The 22,160-nt window shown below is 36.9% G+C and overlaps 1 long non-coding RNA gene across 2 annotated transcripts in view; it reads right to left on the reverse strand.

Moving 5' to 3' along the window:
• Positions 1–892: 892 nt before the first annotated feature.
• LOC121076875 overlaps positions 893–22,160 on the reverse strand; it is a 49,844-nt gene continuing 28,576 nt past the window's right edge. The window contains exons 3-6 of one of the 2 annotated variants that reach the window (XR_005823776.1): positions 21,637–21,699; positions 19,087–19,162; positions 3,422–3,525; positions 893–2,319 (exon numbers count right to left, since the gene is read on the reverse strand). This is a non-coding gene — a long non-coding RNA (uncharacterized LOC121076875). Of the gene's footprint in view, positions 2,320–3,421; positions 3,526–19,086; positions 19,173–21,636; positions 21,700–22,160 lie in introns of both variants that reach the window. The other variant, XR_005823775.1, reaches the window with a different exon arrangement.

The raw sequence follows: 22,160 nt of genomic DNA on the forward strand, positions 1-22,160 counted from the left end.
CAAGGAAAGGACCCTTCAACTGCATGATTACATTAGCTGTAACCCCTTTACAGTTGTAAAGCCCCAAATTTATACACACTTTGCACCTCTGAGTACTGTGGGTCCTATCCAAATACGGTGATGATATGACCGTGCACTTCTCTCCATATAAGAGAAATATTTAGATATCATAATTTCAGCAAGACAGGATTAGGGATCTCCTTAGTTCTCCTCACACTTTTATCATGTCCAGAGTTCCTTGGCTAATCCTTTGCCCAACCTGTATACACACAGATAAGTAAGTTACATACATAATTCTTTTCTACATTCGCATGGAGTTTAGCTTCAATATTCATGCTTGTATAGAATTTATCTTTCCATGTCTGTACTGAAGGAAAGTTTACCCACCAGTCCGCCAGAGCTGGTAAACAATGGGTTTATTACCATATTAAATATTAGTCCTTTAATATGTGCATTTATATTAGCAAAGAGAAAAGAACCAGTATGCTCCAGAAGACTGCTTCTCAAACTAAGGGGGGGGGTAGCATCTTTTAAGAAATACTTTCCGCAAGCGGCAAACACTGGTACAAGTACCTTCACCATATAGGTGTTCTTATTGCTGTGTTCCCAACCTGCAAGATTCTCTTCGGAACTTAGTACTTCCCTTAAAAAATGTGGCAAAATAAACTGGTTCTCCATAAATTCATAACTGGGCATGCCTGCTTCAGTCAACTGCCCTTGCACAGTATTTTGAGTGAAAACATTCATGAAGCTTGTGTTAAAAAATCAGCACTTCAACTTTTGATATGAAACTTCCATTTATATTAAAACCACTTTTATATAAAACTGAATAGTAACTTCTGTTTTCATGTCAGGTTTCAAATGTTAACTAAAGAAAACACCAAACATTTTCTCTTATTCAACTGTGCATCACACTGGTTTGCAGCTAGAACAGAGATTTTTCATTAACTTTGTGACTTTGAATGGCATTACTTGTTTTGAGCCTTCCTTCTCTAAGTGCTGCATCAAAAGGTTTGATGTTATCCTACATCACCCAGGTAAAATGAATTATTTACAGGTTAAACTTGTTGTTAAATTATACTGTTAAATGTAACTTTCTTATTCTAGCCACTGTTTGTACCAAACGGTTCAAGAATTAAAATTGCTTGGGCCACATTCCATCACACTTACAAGCAGACAGCATATTGCCAGCATACCAAGGTACAACAATGAAAAGGGAGGAGAAAGGGGAAAGGCCATACTTTGGAAAGAGCTCCTGTATGACACAAAGTTGTACATGTATCTGCCACTGTTACTGTACGTGTATTTCATTCCACATTAGCTACCTATTATAGCTTGTTAAACTTACTTGCAATACCTTTCTTAAATGAGATTTGAAGTCTTTCATCACGGGCAAAGCCAAGACTATAGTTTCTTTTTGTATGAGTATCATATTCTGATTACTGTCTTTATATGCTATTAAATAAAAAACAAGCAATTGTTCTATGTATGGGCTTTGAGGATCTGTAAACATCACTTAGCTTTGTTTAAAACACATAAGAGAAAATGAATCAGTTTGCTTCATGGCATAACAGGAATTAGAATTGCTCCTTCACAATAAATGTTATTTTTGACATCCTCATTTTACAGTCTCAGGGTAGTACTTCAGGTGTTTAATTTTTTTTAATTTTTGTAATATTTACAAATATTTCCAATCATAATAAAATGCTGATATGCAATAAGCTTTTTTTATACTAGCCTTTTTTTCCTCTATGTCAGCCCATTACTTCTATTTATATTTAAAATTCAAACATCTATTAAAAATTAGCATAGGGAAATAAACACACTATAGTAACATTACTACTGGATTGTTAGAATACATATATTTAGTTAAAATTTCACAGTAAATATACTACTTACTGCATTTCATTAACTACACAATATCTCCTAAAAGTAAGAAGAGATGACAGAGAAACAGAGGACTTCAAATCAAACTGTGAAAGATATTTTTCTAGCTACTGCAGCTTGGCAGTCTCCACAGGCAGTTGTAATAGCTTGGAAATTGCCTCAGGGTCTATCACTGAATTCTGTTGTTGATGAGCTTTATATTGCTTCATTCCTAAGCAGCCTTTTACTTTGATTAGTCACTTATCTTTTTCCAACAGAGCTATTATAGACAAAAATGAACAAAAGGTGATTTTCCAATAATTATATTTGATTTTTTTTCCTGGTTAAATTATAGCTGAGTGGACTTCTTCAGGTGCGTGTAAGAACAGCAACTCAATCAGATGCAAAAGATACTTCAGAACAGATAATGGAGTAGGCCTTGGTAAGAGCTACCTGTAAATGTGACAGACAGACTACAGCTTACGCAAATATAACAGTATTATTTAAGACTTGGTGCGTGCATTAAATAGTTTTTTCCCCCCATTTTTGAAACATATTCCAGAGGCTCCATAGCATTCAGAGAAATTATATTTAAAGAAGAAATTATATTTAAAGATTATCAAATGTAATACAGGGAAAACAGTTTATTTTTTTTGTCCTTTTTTTTTTTCATCCTCGTTCCACCCTACCAATGTATTTCTCAAAGACCTACAGTTCTAAATACATTTATCTGTAAATTATAGCCTTTTAGTATTAGGAGACACACTACCTATTGCAGGGCAGTAAAATCACATACTAAGACAATTCTTAAAAAGACAGCTTAAGAAAAGAAACAGCAATGCATTAAGAGTATTATACTCCATACACATTAATAAATGATGCTGAGAAACAGGGATTACTAATGTATGTCAAACAGTATGTAAACACGGCAGCATTAATGTAGTATTTCAGCGCACACAATCAGATCTGGTATCGGTATGCAACATTTTATTATGCTATATAAACAATCCATAGGGAGGGTGATCAAGATTAATCTTTAATTATGCACAAACCATAAAGAATATTGCCTATTCAGCAATTAGTAAAAATATCCTAGCACATTGATATCTGCACATTTACAGTTGAACAAATATCACTGGTCAAATCAGATTTAATTATCTTTAATTAAAGATAATAATTAATTGTAAGTGCATTTTTAAATTTTAATTTAGTTAATTAAAAAGTTTAAGAACTTGTGAATTTTCATGGACATTTCTAAACTTTACCAGTTCCGAAACTGTCTGCTATAACAAATTGATCACACAATCTGGTATACATTAATTTTATCTCGTAATTTGTCCTATACCAGAAAAACTAACTGTGTAGGTTCAGTTTTTATATTAATGCTCCTTTCTTAAAATCAGAAATCTTTTGGGTAGTTTTCAAGAATATTTCCAAGAATGCCCTTGTTATAAAGCCATTTTAATGTTACTGGTGCACTTGTTAATATTTTCAGACCACTTAAAAACAACAACTAAGTTGCATAAGCAAACATCATAGACCTTTAAAATCGTACCTTCGTCTCTTGCATGCTCCAAATGATGGATGTAAAATAATGACGTGATGACAAAAAGACTACTTTTAGCATCTTGCAGTCATCCCAATTACACTGTATTTTAACTGTTGGGGAAAAAAGTACAGATGTTCAGTTGTAGGTTTGCCAGTGTAAACTCCTGCATCTATCTACGGGCAGTACCCACTATAGATAGCTACTTCATTCCATGTTTTAGTTTCTGCAGGCAAGTCTTCATTATGAGTAGCACTGTTTCAACTATTAGAACCAACTGCTGGCACTATCCTAATAGGCAGTGTGAAATGTCTGTACAATTAGTTTTCAAGATCTAAGAACAAAACTTGGTTATTCCTCTTGACCACATTCAGTTCATAGGTACGATAAGGTAGTTGATTTTGTGACTGTAAACTCACACTTGTTGTGAAGGAACAAAAAAAAAAAAAAATCATATTTTTACCTGATTGTAGAACTTCCACTGCCATTATAGAAGCTTGCAATCTGAGACTGGGTTTGTTTCTAGTACTCATTGAGCTAACACTAAGATCCAAACTCCATTACACAATTTTAAGGTGAAGACTGTACACTGCAAACAGTCTAAGCAAATAGAAGTTTGGAGAATGGAAGTACTAACACTCATTACAGATGGGATACAGACAGATCAAGTGACTTGGTCAAGACCATACCTCAAGTTTACACAGTCTGAAGAAAAACTGGAAGCTAAACCTAGATCTCATTACCATTTGCCTAGAAATCCACAAGGAACAAGATTGAGAACTATATAAAATACAAACTATTTAAAAATATTTGAAATTACACTTTTTAAAAAACTATGGATGGGTGAGCCATTTTCAAAAAAAACTCCCTCTCTTAGGAAGTATTTCACCACGTACTACAACATACTGGGCTAAATAGCTGTTACTTTAAGCTGAGTTAAGCCTTCTCCAACATCCTTTCTTCCCTCATTACAATGGATAATCACTCTTCAACCATGCTCGACTATTCAAAATGTTCATGGCGCACAATCGCTGGCCCTCCATTCCCATGACTTCAGGCTGTACACGACTGTTCCTGAACTTACCTTCAGAACACAGAGTAATGGCATCTACACACATACAGAATTAATGAACGTCTGGTGTCCATTCACTCCTCCCCTTTCCCCTTAAGTTCTTCTCTACCAACTCTTAGTAGCTACTTCATTTTCACAAGACCATCAGTGTCATCTTTCATGCTGCTATGTATACTTGGAATACCTTGCTCAATTTGTTGACAAAGTTACCGTTAGGTCCTTTGTAAATCTAGCTTTGTAACATACTATCCTTTTAGCAAAAATTAATTAGAAAGGCAAAAGCAACCATTCTCAGAAGTGAGGCAAGGATTAATTAGGTAAAATAGTTTGCAGGAAGCTAGTATGCTTTACAAAAATATTGCTATTTCTTCAGAATGGTAATAATTACTAAAATCATAAGAAAACACATTCTTTTTCCCGTCAGACTCCATGAACATCTGAGTACAGAAAAATCTGAAGAAAATTAGGTCTAGGCTATTATAAAAGTTATATTGAAATGCATGGAGTGGATTTGATCACTCCCACAAATATTTCAAGATAACAGAAATTTGGCTCTACTATCCTGCACTTTTGCCTTTTTAAAGGCTGTTTCTTCCTCTTTCAGATAAAATTTAGATCCTTTCAGTAATTGCACAGATGATCAGATATGGCAAGCACTTGAAAGAACATTTATGAAAGATACTGTATATATTTGAGGTTTTCAGTCAGTTTCTTTTCTGATAGAAGTACTAAAATGAATTGAAATGGATTATTTATTACAGCACATAATTATTCATGAAAGCTACTGCAACAATACTGAGTGTATACTCTCACTAATGCAAATGTACTATAACTACAATGTGCTTTCATCCTTTCATTTGTGGTACAGTATTGCCAGAAATACATGTCATACAACTAATTATGAAATCAGACAAATGTGCGGTAGAGCACAACCAGTATAAAGAATGTAAGAAAAGCCTTGTCATTTCAAAACACAACCAACCCCCCACAACACATACTCTAGGTGGTGAACTGCCAGGAAACCTACAAGCAGCTGTTGAAAATTATGGAAGTTTATTTGCATGGCTAGACCACCTCTTCAAAATTCAGAAGTATTACTTTGTATTCCAAGCATGGGTCTGAATACTCATATAAAGCAGTAAACTGCTAAAAACTTTTATCTTTCTAAACAAAAAAGGGGAAAGAGGAACCTGAAAATAAATAATATTTTGTCTGTTATTTAGGTGATCAGTTAACGTACAAAATAAACATGATTGAAACATACTTTTTGCCCCCCCTTTTTTTTCCTCTCAATCCTTTTCACCTTTTAGGTTCCATTGAAGCTTTCTCAATACTTACACTTCACTAGCCATCCTACATAGTAAATATGGTTCTTCACATTCAGACACCATCTACATTCTCCCACAGACCATTTCTGCTGTTTGTTCTAATGTGGTTTTTTTTCCCCACTGTTTTTCTCAGTAGATTCCAGCTGTCACTTAAAGGTCTCATACTAAGAGGCACTTTGCCTATATTTAAAGAAAGTAGCTCAGGTGTCTGAAGCTGTTTAATCAAAGCAGCATGCAGCTCAATAGGAACCCATTTTACTCTCCTTAGAAAACTAGCCTTACTATGGTGGCTAGACAGCTTCTCTGCAGGGGAAAGCGGCCTTTAATGAGATTCATGCTGCAGAGTACTGTAGATTTCCCTATGAAGGTTAGAAAATACTTGGTAAATTTTAGACTCATAAGCACACAGTAAAAGAAACAGGATATCTACACTGAAGGTCGTGGTTCATACTGACTCCAGGATGAATATCCAGTGCTTTGTCTTTTCTTGTAAACTTACCCATAGGCATGGATAATATAAGAATATACCTCAATCATTAGCCACTCCCCAGTAAAGGTGAGTGTAAATGCAAGAGACTTGTTGCATACATACTGACTGATGCAACCAGACTGCACACCCCCTACACAGGAAATATTACTGACATGATTTGCCACTTATAGATTTGTGCCCCACTTACATAACAGATGGATTTCTCTACCAATTTATGTAACAACGATCAGACCAGTTCTCTGCCTTAGTTCATGTCTAGAATTTGACAAATAGCACGCACCTCAACCCCAAATATCCATTGTACGAGTCCCCTGCTTTCCCATGGATGATCATTCTCCATCCTTCAGCCTCTCTACAGAATTCCTGCAGGCAGAGATTCTCAAAAACTAAATTTGAGGCATTCTCTCTGGACAAAAAACTAAAACAGCCACTGTGAACTTCGCAGCCTCTCCCAATGTTCTAGCAAGCAGATACTACGCCTGTTTCTCCCTGTTTATGATTAAAATTGACAGCTACACCTACTCTGCATTCTCAGGTTTTTGCAGAGCTTACCAGACTTCTCCTGAAGTAGCACCAACAGTAAACAGAGCTGGCTAGCCACCAACCATTACTGAGACCTACTGCCATCCATTTACATTGCAGGCTTGTTGTCTTATTCCTGTTTCACCCAAGTTTCCAGATATCTAAAACTTTACCACTGTTTAGCACCTTCCCAGGTGTGTGATCTGTACTGCATGTTCTACAACAGTGGAGGACTACTTTTTTTTTTTTTTTTTTTTTTTAAACAAATACTGAATTCCTTCTTGAGTTAAATACACTCTTTCATTAGCTAACCTCACTTGACCGGTATAATTGGCATGAAAATTATGCATTTCTGTGTTTGATCTATTTGAATGAATGCAACGTTGTCAGTATTAATTAAGTGAAGATCAAGAGCTACAGTTCCACTACTCCAAATGTAAAATTTCCCTCAAAGAGGATTCTAAATAAGAGGTTCCGGCTTGTGGTGCACAGAACTGTAATTGGGCAAACCTTCAGAATCAGAGCCAATTTCACAGAGCCTTTAAAAACTCACAGCCAGGATGAAGTAGGAAATGTGTATATTGCTACCCTCATTTATTCCTTATTAATAGTTGACATGGTAGACTACACTTCACTAGCAAATTAATTTCCAAAAGGAATCTAACGCAGCTCCAAAAGCCTGTCATGATTCTAGTTTTTTTGCATGTGACTAGATTTTCAAAAATCACCAAACACCTACATTTGTGTAAACACGACTGGAATCAAGAATAAAAAAAACTTAGTTCCAACCTCAACATTGAGATGAGGTTAAACTTGCAGAACTCAGCAGTTCCCACTGTGACAGTTAGTGCCAGGTTTTTAATATGATTTCTCTGAGTTCTTTTGGAAAATCTATTCTCAGTCCTTTATCTTGCTAAAATGCTAGAAGCTTCCAAGATAAAAACAGAGTGGTTCTGCAGGCACTTTACTCTTGTGAGTTGTTTCACTACAATCTGCAGGACTATCTACAACCTCAAGCAGATAAGGCTGTCATATCAAATAAAAGAAACAAATAAAGGAACAGGGTATAAGTGACATTTTCTAACTCTTTCCCCAGCGTAATGGCCTGTATCATCCTGAGCTGGTGGGAGATGCATAGCGACTACATCCCAGCACAGAACTGACGTGTAAGAACTTGTGAGATGCTTCCCTTTAATGTAAGCAAACATACTACCTAGATAAACAGTTAAGCAACTGAATTTTTGTGTCATCTTAACTGACTGAGAAAAGGAAGGTATTCAGGGGTCAAATGGAAAATCAGTTTTAAACTATCAATGTAGCTGATGTATATATTTCACAAAGGTCAAAGGCAGCATACAAGCATGAAATAACATGTAACATCTGAACAACACTTCAAACCTAGTCTCTTTACTCAGACTAGACATAACCCATAGAATTATTTAGGTTGGAAAAGACCCATAAGATCATCAAGTCCATCACCTAACGCTTCCAAGTTCACCACTAGACCAGGTACTGGGTCCTGGGGACCACCACTTGTGACCAGCTGCCAACTGCCTTTACCTCCATTCACAGTGACCCTTTGGGCCCAGCCCTCCAGCTTTTTACCAGGCAAACACCACATCAGCCAAAGCCACGAGCAACCGGTTTCTCCAGAAGGTTGTGGAAAAAAGCACCGAATGCCTTGCTTAAGTCCAAGTAAACAAATTCCCCAACCTTTCCCCTGTCCACTAAGCAGGTCACATTGTCACAGCAGGAGATCAGGTTAGCAAGGCAGGGCCCACCCTCCATAAACCCATGCTGGCTGCATCCCATCACCTGTTTATCCTATACGTGCTGTGTGATCTGCTCCATGACCTTCCCTGGAACCAAGGACAGACTGCCAGGCCTGTAATTCCCCAGATCCTCCTTCCTGCCCTTCTTGTAGAACACGAACATCACATTTGCCAACCTCCAGTCTTCTGGGACCTCCCTGGTTAGCCAGGACTACTGACAAATTATTGAAAGTGACTTGGTGATCACTTTTGCAAGCTCCTTCAGCACCTTTGGGGGGATTCTGCCTGGCCCTGTAGTTTTGTGGGTGTCCAAGTGGTGTAGCAGGTGACTAACCATTTCCCTCAGATTATAAGGGCTGCGTTCTGCTCCCTACTTGCCTTTCAGCTCAGGGGGCTGGGTACCCCAAGAACAACTAGTCTTACAGAGACTGAGGCAAAGAAGGCATTAAGTACCTCAGCCTTTTCCTCATCTCTCATCACAATGTTTCCTTCTGCATCCAGTAAAGAATAGATATTCTTCTTAGTCCTCCTTTTGTTATGTTTTTATAAAACAGTTTTAATTGTCTTATGCTGCAGTAGCCATTTTAAATTCTAGCTGGGCTTTTGCCCTTCTCATTTCCTCCCTACTTTACCTCACAAAATCTTTTTAGTCCTCCTGAGTCGCCTGCCCCTTCTTCAAAAGATCATAAACTCTTTTTCTTCTGGAGAAGCTCTCTGTTCAGCCAGGACAGTCTTCCCCCCAGCAGCTCACCTTTCAGCACACAGGGACTGCCTGCTCCTGTGCCTTCGGTATTTCCTTCCTGAAGAATGTTCAGCCTTCCTGGACTCCTTTGGCCTTGAGAATTGCCCCCCAAGTGACTCTGTCAACCAGGTCCCTAAGTAGAGCAAAACCTGTCCTGTCAAAAACCAAAGCATCAGACCATCTGCAACATTATTTTATGACTTTAAACTCCATATGAGCTGCACTGTGTTTCTCCCAAAAAGCTTTGGTATCTGGAGCTACAAATTCTATGCATTTTATTTTGGTGTTTGCAATCGAAAGCACTTGAGATACTTCAGCAGAAAATGCTATGTAAGTTACTGTAGCATGTAACTGACAGATAGCAATCCTACAGTCTTTACTACGGAATGATTCCGTGCATGATGGGGAAGTCTGTCCTCCCTGCCTGCCAAATACCAGGACCCTGCTCCATTTCCAGAGCTGTGCATTCCCCAGCCACTAGGTGCTGCTCTGGTTAGAGGAAATGCAACATTCAGAACCACAAAAAAAGAAAACTCAGTGGCCATTTCATGACATAAATGTGTAGTTCCAGTTTTTATTTTCTATTCGGCTATTTCTTTTGCAAAACAGCTTGTTTTTACAGCTTACCCCAAGTTTTAGCAAGAAGATATGAAGGTTGTTTCCACTTTCTTTAAAAATAGTCTGGGATGTCACAAATCTTTCATGAAATGCTAAGAATGATGGCATGAAACCTGACTCTGCTCCAACTGTTTTCCTGCTTACTTATATTACACCAGGTAAAAATCCACTAATGATCTTTATCTTTATATTGAATTCCCATATTTTAAAGGGCTTAAATTTGTAAGCACTGAGAATATTTACTGCAAAAAAAAAAATTTACTTTATCAAGTTTCAGAGATTATATAGCTATTATAGTAAGTAGTCTAAAGTAGGTTCTTATCTCTTGCCAATTTCAATTTTTATGTAAATTCGGTGCAGTCCTATAATGTGATTCCAGCTCTTCCATCTTTTTCATCACACAATCTTCCCTGTTAGAATTCAGTGTATTAAAATAATCATTTCATTGCTTAATGAGAAGGTCTAAAAAGTCTACAGAAAAATAAAAAGATTTATTGCCAAAGAGTAGGTAATGTAACAATTCGTTCTGGGGTAAATAAAACAACCTCCAAATTCAAACTGAAACAGACAAATCTCTCATTGACTTCCTAATACAGACAAGTAAGAATGAATGCTCTCTTTTGACTAAGACTCTTCACGTACATGTCCCATTTAAACTGCACAGTAAAAAGCTAGCCAATAGGTTTTTTCCACCACATGCAATTATCACATCCATATCTCAGAACCTAGCCGTACATTTGCATACTATTACTATACCATTACTGTTTTGTTAACAAATGCCTGCCTCTCTGTTTTCCTGGATTTGGGAGACCTCTGTTTGTACAGAAAAATCAGTTCCACCACCCCAGTTTTAAATTACTGGCCATAATCTAAATCTGAAACCCAAATGGGGATGCATCAGTATAAACATAGACTTAGCCATATATATGCATATCACATGCACCAGTATAGCCATATCATGTATATGAACTAAGATGTCAATTAGAATCTCACAGTCTCCCTGCATTCAAAATACTCCTTGGGGTTCAGATTATATATTAATAAATATATATTTACAGTGTGGAAAAAAAACAACAAAATACAACACGTGAAAATTGCTGTTAGTACCTGGTTAATAGTGCTCTGAATCCAGATCAGAACTCAGCGTTACTTCTAGAAGCTGAGAGAACTGGGCCTGCTTCGCTTGGAGAAGAGAAAACTGAGATGGGATCTCATCAATGTGTATAAATATCTGAAGGGAGGGCATTAAGGGGAGGATACCAGGCTCTTTTCAGTGGTGCCCAGAGACGGGACAAGAGGCAATGAGCAGAAACTGAAGCACAGGAAGTTCTGGCTGAATATGGGAAAACACTTCCTTACTGTGAGGGTGACGGAGCACTGGGACAGGCTGCCCAGGGAGGCTGTGGAGTCTCCTTTGGAGACATTCAAAACCTGCCTGGATGTGAGCCTGTGCAACATGCTCTGGGTGACCCTGCTGGGCAGGAGGGTTGGACCTGATGATCTCCAGAGGTCCTTCCAACCCTAACCATTCTGTGATCTGTCCAAAATCTACTGTAATTTGTACAAAATGGAATAATGCAGACCTTGACTGAAATGGCACAGTATGATGCAGCTGTGCATTAAAAAAAAAAAAAAAAGGACTATACTTCCAAAAAAAATTACACTCTAAACCAAGTAAAGCATAAGGGATGGAACAAACCACTCAGAAGTAAAAGTAACTAGCCAAAAATCCTCAAATTAAAAATTACCTAGCAGATCAGCAGCCAAACTATTTACCCATGTATTTTTCCAGTATTTTCTCATTGGCTATTGCCTCTACTTGCGTTTTCATGGGAGCTGAAATTCACATATTCTGTACATTAAATATATCTACATATACAATCCCACTATTTTCCATTCCAGCACAAAAATCATAAATACAGCAGCTTTGTCTGCTGTTTGTCTGCTCCATCTAAAACTATATTACGCTTTCCTGGCTCCAGAAGAACTTCTGCATGTCACCAGTTTATTTTAAAACTGCATTTTAGGACCAGGAGAAGAAAGTGTCAGATTGTAACGAGCCAAGTATCAATAGAAAGCAGAAGTAACAGCAATAAGAGAAGTATTAAATGAGGATACGGTAACTCTTTTTGTATGGAAACTGCATTCAGTACCAGCCTTATTGCTTCAGAGAAATGAGTAGTGCACAGCACAGAAAACAAAGGTTATTTCATTTAATCACTTGAAATGCATGATATCTTCCAAAATGGAGTCTAACATTTCCTTTTTATAAACGTGGGCAAAAAAAATAGTAATGCTATGGGAGCTAAATTCTACCAAAGTTATATAGGTGTAGTAGTTGGATAACTGTATAGTAAACTGTAAGGTATCAGCTGGGTGCTTTGGGGATAGCATGCATGACACCTGGCTGCAGCCTCTAAGCAACAGCAAAACAAGCAACCTGTGCCCCAAATCTTAACTAAGCCATCACAAATGTGTATTTTGCCAAGTAGATGCCTCCCACAATGAGCAGCTGTGCTAGCACAAGCCCCTAATGCTCATACATTTATGTATTAGCACAGGTGAGCTTTCGCTGATGTGTTTCACTTGTATCAGTATAATTTGCAGCTTTGATGGTAAGCTGAGTCCCCATTACGGGTTCTATGCAATCCAATACAGCAGTAACCCAGCAGTACAGACAGTTTTAGATTTTAAAGTCATAATTAAATAATGGAAAGCCCTCTAAGTTTTTCAGGGAACGAACTTCCAGTTTTTCTCTCTCAAGAAAAACGGTCCTCACCAGACAAGAAGAATTTGGAGAATTTCAGGATAATCACAGCATCTGCTTCAAGCCCTTACCTAAAGAAGGACTATCATTCTTGAGTAAACTAGGAGCAGCAGCATATGTACTTACATCCTGCACAACTCTCCAGAAGGAAAATGATTCAATGGTCAGCTAAATCACTAAGATAGCTTTGTCCACCAGATGTGCATGAGGATCTCATACTGATGGCAGAAGCCAGAAGAATGTGAATCACTTCTCAACTAATTTGACTGTTGATATTTGTCTTCTGATCACCCCAAAAGAACCCCCTCATCTGCGTGGGCACATACTGCAAGTGGAGCTGAGGCACATTATGCTGCACAGACTTAACCAAGGACACAGCAAATAGTTTACAGATACATTTTTACCTTGCTTTTTCCTTATTTCAAGCTTGGAAATAAATTTACATCTGGTAATGCCTGAATAGCTACCTGATATGTAACAGAGGTACAACGTGTCTGTAACTCACATTTGACTGATGGTGTTGAGCCTGTGGGAATAGGAAGCATATGGCTGTGGATGCAAACAGCTCCATTACTTTATTTACCCCTATTTCTTATGTTGAAGTGGCAGCTCCACCCCACTTGGAAAAGGAAACTGGCAAGAGCTGCTTGGGACTCCTTGAAGGGCTTGCCTTTGCTAGCCTCCGCATTCTACTCTGCAAAGGAGTCCTCAGAGGGATCTGTCATGTTCTTGAGCCCATGAAGTTTTAAATGTGTTTGAGAGTATGTGAATTAAAAAAAAATAAAATGAGAATGTCAAAGCCCTGTTGGGAAAAAGACTCATTCTTCTCCTGGCTGCTTCACCAAAATACAAAACAGTGTGGGTTTTGACATTTAATCTTACCACATTTTTCCGCCTTTTTTTTAAATTATTTTTTTATTTTTTTAATACCAGAACTCAAGAAGGATGGCCTCCTTACCTATTTCTCATACGCTATTCCCAAGCCTTCATACCCACCTTATTTGAATCTGTTCATTCTACTCTGAACCTTTGAAAGAACCATTTACCTGCTTCCAGGAACCCACATACAAAACACTGAAAAAAAATCACATCAACAAAACAGAGCTTTTGTCATGACAAACTTCACCCATTTTAAGACTTTACTTGTGCCCAAAATCTAAATGGTTTGTATTCCCCTTTTGCCACCTACTGTCACATAAGGTTTGAGTTTTTTTTTTTTTTATATATAAGTTTAAGGGTTTTATTGTGCTGTTTTTGTGTGAAAAATCATGATGAAGAAATTGGAGTACCAACCACCCTACTAGGTAGAGACCTTTCAAAGGCTTATGCAACAAATAAGGACAACAGTCAGAATCATCACTGAAAGTCATCTGCTACCACTGACTAACTCAGTTTTCACCCTATCTAAACATATTTTCCAACATTTGCCTTCAAAAAGTATGAGTACACAAAAAAAAAAAAAAAAAAAAAAGCAGAGAAGAGAGCATGTACCAGAAACATAGGAAAAAGTCTTTTTATTTCGGGTTGGTTTTTATTTTAAACAGGGGCACAACTGACAGCCATTAAACAAGTAATTTCATCCCACTCTCTATGGCTCAAATTAAAAATTGCATACTATGTAAAGCTTTCCTATTTAATAACCTAACAAATCAGGTATTTCTATAGCTAAGATTCATAAATCCTACTATTTCAGAAATCTTTTACTCTCATCTCTTTTGACCAGATAATCAAAATGGTGCAAACAGTAAGAAAGAAAAAATTTAGGACTGCAGACATTCATTCTATAGCCATTAAATTCAGTATCAGTTCTTCAGTCACACTGCATCTGTAACATTCCACGAAACAAACAAACAGTGCTTTTTGTTGTTTGTTTGTTTTGCATTCCACTGGCAAAAGAAAAGGTCAGGCAAAGAGGGAGAAAGGTGTTTTAAACTTCTTTCTTGCAAAGAATACAAGCACACAAACCAAACTGAACTCATGTTTACTACCCTTAGGTAAAAGAATATATATAAAATGCAGATTGTTCGGAGTTGAACTTTGTTTAAGGAGCTACTGCCTATATGAATACTTCACCCATGTTCAGAGGGTAGGATCAGAGAATTTATATGCCTTGCACATAATTACTAGATGAATTTCTTATGATCAACGTTATCTCAGTGAAGCACAGTGTATTTCAGACAAATTAATGATGCGATGGGATAACTCAAAATGTTCCTGCCAACCCCGATGCTATTCATTTCTGATAGAAAAGGGCAATACTTCTGCACCCAGGAATATTGACTTCAGTTCAAGTTAAATTACATACTATTAGCCAACTCTCTTGTTAAAATTATATCTTCCTTTTAAAATTACTTTTACCTCTGTAAAGTTAGTGCACATCTCAGGAAGCTGCCTAGCTTGAGGCAGCAGCAAGAGGATCATCTGGAAAAGGTAGAAAACATAAAAAGGCAAACAATTTACAGGAGCTGATTCCCTGATCTCCCTTTTTTCTCTTGAAAAGATACAATAAGCAACAGCCTGAGGTTAGTTTCAAACCATGTGTCCCACGTCACTGTTGCCAACGGAACTGCTTGGTTAATGTTTTTAATCATACCAAGAAAATTCAGGTCTGCCCAGACTTGCCTCACCAGTTATACGTTTTTCTGTCATTAGGGCTTTGTCTAATACATAGCTCATGATGGTTTTGCATGTAATCTAACAATCCATTTTTGAAATTCTACAGAACGTTGAAAATAGAATATTAAAATACTACTGACAGCTATATTTAAAAATCAGATGATCTGATATTAGGAATAGTCAAGTCAGATCTCCTGAGCTTTACAATTTGTTCCTGAATCTTTTGCTCTTATTCTATATGGCAAGCCGTATTATATTACAACTCTGCTGTGATTATTTGGAAGGGGAAGCTCTGCTTAATGCTAGGATCTATGGTACAATCCAGTTTGTGGTAACTCAAACTACACAGTACTTCATTTTCAAAGGAGCCATTACAAAATAGCGAGACATCACAATCCATACTTTATGCTTCTGAGCTAGGTAAATACTAAATGTTTTACAAACTAGAACAGAGCTGCTACGTGGTATGTCCAAAGAATCAGACAAAAGCATGACCCAAAATTCTAAGGTCTTTCTTGCATCAAGCTCCTATAGCAATAAATTTTTCAGGCTAGACATTCATGAATGGAAAGATATTATGATACAGAGGTTTATAAAGACTCGTCTTCCATTCCCTTTCAAAATACATTTGGGAAATGACAGGCACAGAAAAAGGATGTAGTGACAGACTAGCAGAGAAAACTCAGAATTGCAGAAAAATTGAAGGAATCTGTAAATTAGACTGGAATATAACAAGAGTTCCAGTCACAAGGAGTATGTTTCTGAGGTGTATCACAGAACAAATCGTGTGAATCAGCAGCAGTAGGAGATACTCTATGGTATAGCTGTTGAGTTGGAAGAAGCCAAATTATTTCTAGTAAATTTCAAAAACAGGGGTGTAAGAATCATTCTCTTAACAAATTCAGCCCCACAACATAAAAACAACAACAAAAATAAAGAGACCTAGGCTTCTGGAACATTTCCCAAATTTCCCAAAGCAACTTTTTAATTGCATTTCTGCTAAAAATAATTGCAAAGTTCTGGTAAAAGTTGTTGTATTTCTTAAAAAAAAAAAAAAAAAGGGGGGGGGGGGGGTGTGGGGAGAGGAGGGAAGAATATCTGAAATATTTCTACCTACCACTGCAGTGCAAAACCAAAACAGTTTTATGCCAGAAACCCTAATGACATGGAATTAGCTATGCAAAACAGTTATCAGTTTCAACTCTAGAATTAAAAGACAGCTTATATACATCTTGTAGAGATGGACCACATGAACCAACAACTTAACCCAATACTAGTTATAATACGTGTAAATGTACTTTTGACCCCTGTGCACCTATGAAGTGCTTTGCTTACTGAGGACTGTTTTGAAACCTTTCTAAATACTCTGAATCATTATGGTTATAAATTATTAGTTTACTTCTTGGAATACTGCAATATTATTTTTTTTTTCTGTGAAGATGCATTATTATTTTCACCTTATCAAATGGCATGTGAAAAACAGCAGTGGAAGTTTACAGAATATTACTAGATCAAATTCATATTCATTTATTCTTACAACAATAAATCAAGTCTCTCCAAGGTTGCACATTATAACATTACTGTCAAATTTGTAGCTAAATTATTTTCTTGACTGATGTGCTAACTCAATAAAAAATTTTACTAGAACAGTAGCATCAGTTCAGATTTCAGCTACTACATATTAGCTGAAAGTACAAAATAAGGCTTTCTTTTCAAGGGAAGTCTGAAACACTTAACACAGCTATTCTTCTGCTAAAAGAAACCAGTTGCCTTTCTTAAATTAAGAAAAATATCTTCACTCAATTGAAATAGTCACTGAAGCAAATACTTCTGGAAAACACATGACAAGCATTATTGATTCTATCAATAAAAACAGTCATTCCCAACTTCCAATCATGCAAAACCGACGTTTCTAAGTTTCTTGTAGGAATTAAGGTAGCAAGGTCAGAATTAGAAAACACTTTTATTATCTTACTGAAATAATGGTCTTCTTTAAAGAACAACCATGATTTAAAATTTACAACTACCATTACAGAGCTCTTTTTCCTAAAGTGTTCAATTTAACAGTAGCAAAGAAAATGTATAAGGTTTCTTATCCTTTTAATGAAATGTTTGACATCACACATCAACTCAATGATTATATAAAGATCTCAACTCAAAATTTGTTTCATTACTTGTATTTTTGTCTATACTGCTCTTTTTCTTTTCCATCTTTGGATTTCCTGGAATTTTTCAGCATCATTTGTTCTCTCTCTCTCACCTCCACCCATTCTTATTTTTTATTATTTTTATTTTTTAAAGTCATCTTATTTCCTTCATCTTGTTTCAGTTTATCTACTCTTCCTTACAATATCCTCAACTCCTAAGTGCTAGCCCAATGTGCTAGCACTACTGGCACACACAATATTAATGATATTGAAGCCCAAACATATAATGTACACATCTCTGCAGCAGATAAAAAATGCTGTGCATATGTCTTTATATAGGCAGTCAAAATATATAAATAAATGTATACGATTCTTTTATAGTTGAAAGGATAACATCTTATATGTTATAAGCAATCTTGTAAATTAAGGATAATTTCATCCCTTTTAGACCTCAACAGTTCCAGTTTTTAGAAGTGCAAAATGTATTCATGAATCTTTTGTAAAGGGTGATTTTGCTGTAAAACTTTTGTGTTTGACTATTAGAAGTGCTGGGAACAGGAATTCTGTGAATTAAGCTTTATCTTCCAAAGATCTTTTCTACCTCTTGAGATTCTCCCTCTAAATGCTACACTCCTATTAACATTTATAAAAGCCATGGAGGATGCATCAAAGAACTGCAAATTCAAAAGCTCTTAAATGCTGTACTTTACATGTGCGTTTCTTTTGTTTTTATATCTTCTTAACAATTGCTTTGATTAGAAGCTTTCGTGTTTTTCTTTCCTTCATAATTCCACTGAAGGTGATGTTAAGTGAACTAAACAGGAAGACTTGATTTATTACGAATTTGTGTGGCAGGATATACCTAATATTCTTTTTAGGGCAATACTAGACAAAAGATACTATGTGGGATATGCAAGACAGGATTTTACTTTGTATCTTACTAATACATAGTGAAATCCTTTTGCAGCTGTTGAAGCTGTTCAAGTTGGACAGAGCGCTACTGAGTAACCAATGAACACACAAAATGCTGACATCTCAGAAGCTGTGATTTTCCCATGAGAGTAGCTGAGGTCTAGTAAAAACTCTAAGGTGTGCATAAATTATTTTGCAGTAAAAAACATCTTAATCAGAGGAAGCCATACATTTCACAAGCCACAAGAAGATGGAAAACCAGCAAATGCTTTATCAGCTACCTGCAGTACTCTGAACATCACCAATATTGGAAATTTATGCAAAACCAACTACACTTGATTTTACTTTATAGATTGTACAATAACATCCCTCGAATTAAATTACACTTAAATTTGGGTCTAAGATTTTTGACAATAAATTGTGCCATGTTAAAAACAGACAAGAAATAGTACCTATTTTAATAAAACACATATGGGACAGATCTCAGTCAAATTTTCCATGACTATCACTTTAAATGCATCGAACAAGTTACTATTAAAACAACTGTGCAATGCATATGCTTCTGGTTCATGCTCAGAGAACAAGAGCTCTGTGAAAGTCAATTCAATCATATATGGATCAAAACAAAAGTGAAAGCAAATAAGAGAGTTTTATATAGCACTTAAAAATATGTTTGGACATTTCTGACTTTGTAATAGTGTTTCTGATGAACCCCAAATGACTGTCAAGAGGTCCAACACATCTGCTGAGAACAAAACTGGTACCTGTTTAGAACTCACAAGAAATTAGCTAATTAGAGTTGGAGAACATTAGCAGGCCCTATTCTTTTGATCTTCAAGCCTACAAACCACTGAGAGTAGAATAGAGTAAGAAGAAAATGCAGAATTTCCAGCCAGATGCTGTGTCAGCTGGAGATAGCGTTTCCATTTAGCAAAAGTCCTCAACCCCCGTCAGCAAAGCTTCATACAAAACTCAGGATCAGCATTATTATAAAATCCTGGAATGGCTTGGGTTGGAAGGGACCTTAAAGATCATCTAGTTCCAACTCCCCTGCTATGGGCAGGGATGCCACCCACTAGATCAGGTTGCCCAGGTCATCATCTAACCTGTTCTTGAACACCTCCAGGGACAGGGCATCCAGAACCTTTCTGGACAGCCTGTGCCAGTGCCTCAACACCCTCTGAGTGAAGAATTTCCTCCTAATCTCAATCTCCCCTCTTTTAGTTTAAAACCATTCTCCCTTGTCCTGTCACTATCTGATTGAGATAATTATTATCTGATTACTAACCCCATCTGTTTTCATAATCCTGGTAGACTTCTATTTCCAATCCAGCTACAGAATATCTTGCAAAGTACATCAAAAAGGATTGTTTCTACTTCAGAGAAATGGCTTAGTAAGGCAGTACAGATCAGATCAGCCAAGGTGCAGAAGTTCTCATACTGTTTCTTTAACAGTAAAGAATAGCATGTAAGAGATTTCCTCCAACACTCAGTTTCACCTCCCTCAACAATCAACTCTCAATTAAAAAAAATTAGCTCAACGGCCTACTGATATTCTGCCCAGCCATCTCAAACTCTCCTCTGTCATAGTACCAACCTACTTGATCCATTTGTATGTTACACTTCCACCTCAAAACACTGAGAACACTTTATATTACATCTTTAAGCCAAGGTACCAAAGTGTCTGTACTTGCTTCTTCTTGTCTTTCCTTCCTATAATGAAAAGAGTTGTTTTATTTCCAACGCTGGAGGGAAAAAAAGGAAAAAGAAAATGTCTGAGCCAAAGCAGCTTTTTTTTTTTTTTTTTTTTTTTCCAAGTTGACTTCACTTCTCACTACTGTGAAGTCTGAGTTATCTCCAATCCAAAAATAACCAATGGCTGGAGTTTTGGCCTGGAGGACTTAAAAGAAAAGCATTTCCAGGTATTAATAAAGGTTACAGCTGGGGATTAGAGTCACCACACGTTCAATTGTAAATTCAGACCTGTTGCTGTAAAGAGAAAACAGCTCTTCCAGTGCTCCCCTGCTCTCCTTACAGCAGGTGTCATTACCCAAACCCCCTCTCAGCTTTGCTGTGTGCCTCATCTCCTGCTAGCCAGCTGCACCCTTGGTCTTTAGAGTTCCCTACCTTCTTCCTGCAAGGCTAGCTTTGCCAGAATATCTTTGCTGACAGCTTCAGTACTCTTCAACATTTCTCAATCTGCAGACCTCTAAGCATTTCCTGACAGAAAATGGGGTCCTATCAAGTGAACTGAAGCCTAATAGGAATAGGTTCAGTTTTCTCGTTCACCAGTCATGGCATTTTGAAGCAGAGCACTAATATCTCTCTTCTGCACTCTCCAGACATATGCTAAATGCTACCGGACAAGTTCTAAAAGAACAGTAGGAGTAAGAAACACCTGAGTTATTTCTGGCTTGGTCAGCAGCTCACTGGATTACTTTAACCTTTTATTTCTTTCAGCTTACTCCCTATAAGATGCAGAAATAATACTGCACTCTCACATAGGTATTATAAAACTCAACATTCAAAATGCTCTGATCGTCTTAGCGGAAAGATGCTAATGAGCTGAGAAGCATGATTATCATCTCAGGCATGACCTGTTGCATTTTTGCTGCTCATACTAGCATCTGCTTCACACCCCATTACAGGAAGCTTTATCAGTGAAGCTTCCTACCCAGCTGTAGCACCAGTAAGGGAGCAGTGGCGTATTTCGAAAAGCACACTGCACATCAGGTCTGCTATTTTAAAACGCAAGTTTAATTTTCACAGGCCAAAGACTTTCAATGCGCTATTTCATACAGATGCCTAAACAGCGTATACAATTGTGGCAAAGAATGCACATCAGGTGAGAGCCACTTCCAATTCTTTTCCAGTATTTGTGCAAGTCACAATTTGGTACAGCTCTTTCAATTTTTACCTGCGAAGCTCTAAATAGAGTACCTATTGGATCGAAATTGCTTTTTAAAAAATGAACTTTTTTACTGCAACATACTTTTTTTTTGGTTTAATATAACAGAATTAAAAGGAAGTTACTGATTCAACATCTATTTTGCATTTTTTTTCTCTACAGATGCAAATTACCTCCAACTGAGGCAGCACCACTCACAACAAAAGAATCATAAAACATGATACATATCCAGTACAAATACAACTGGCATATAACTATGATGACTGCATCACCTTCTTTACAATCCATTACATACCAATCACATGCATATCAAACAGCCACATCACTTACAGAAAAAGATTAGTCCTCCAAAGCCAGTTTCTGCAATTCCAGACCTACATTGCATTCTGTATTCTGGGAGAAAAAAAAAAAAAAAAAAAAAAAAAAAAAAAAGCACATATTCTTTAACAGATTATCAGCACACTTACAAATAAACAATAAAAAAGTGAAAACAGAACAAGCAGTTGCTAAACATGCAGAGGAATGAGGAGATAACCTCAAGCCGCCAAAATCCAAAGGCTTCAATACAAAAGTCAAAATGTCAAAGATCTTGGGGCCAATATTAGAGTCATAGAATCATAGAATATCCCGAGTTGGAAGGGACCCATAAGGATCATCAAGTCCAACTCCTGGCACTGCACTGGTATACCCAAAATTTTAGGCCATGTGACTACGTGCACAGTCCAATTGCGTCTTAAATTCAGACAGGCTTGGTGCAGATTAAATGAAATAGAAACTAGAACTTCTCTCACTTACTCTTTAATTATTCACTTAAACAGAATGTAATGTAAATCAAGCAAGATAGATTCAGTTTA

This window comes from Cygnus olor, chromosome 12 (genome assembly GCF_009769625.2).
Source record: "Cygnus olor isolate bCygOlo1 chromosome 12, bCygOlo1.pri.v2, whole genome shotgun sequence".
NCBI lineage: Eukaryota > Metazoa > Chordata > Aves > Anseriformes > Anatidae > Cygnus > Cygnus olor.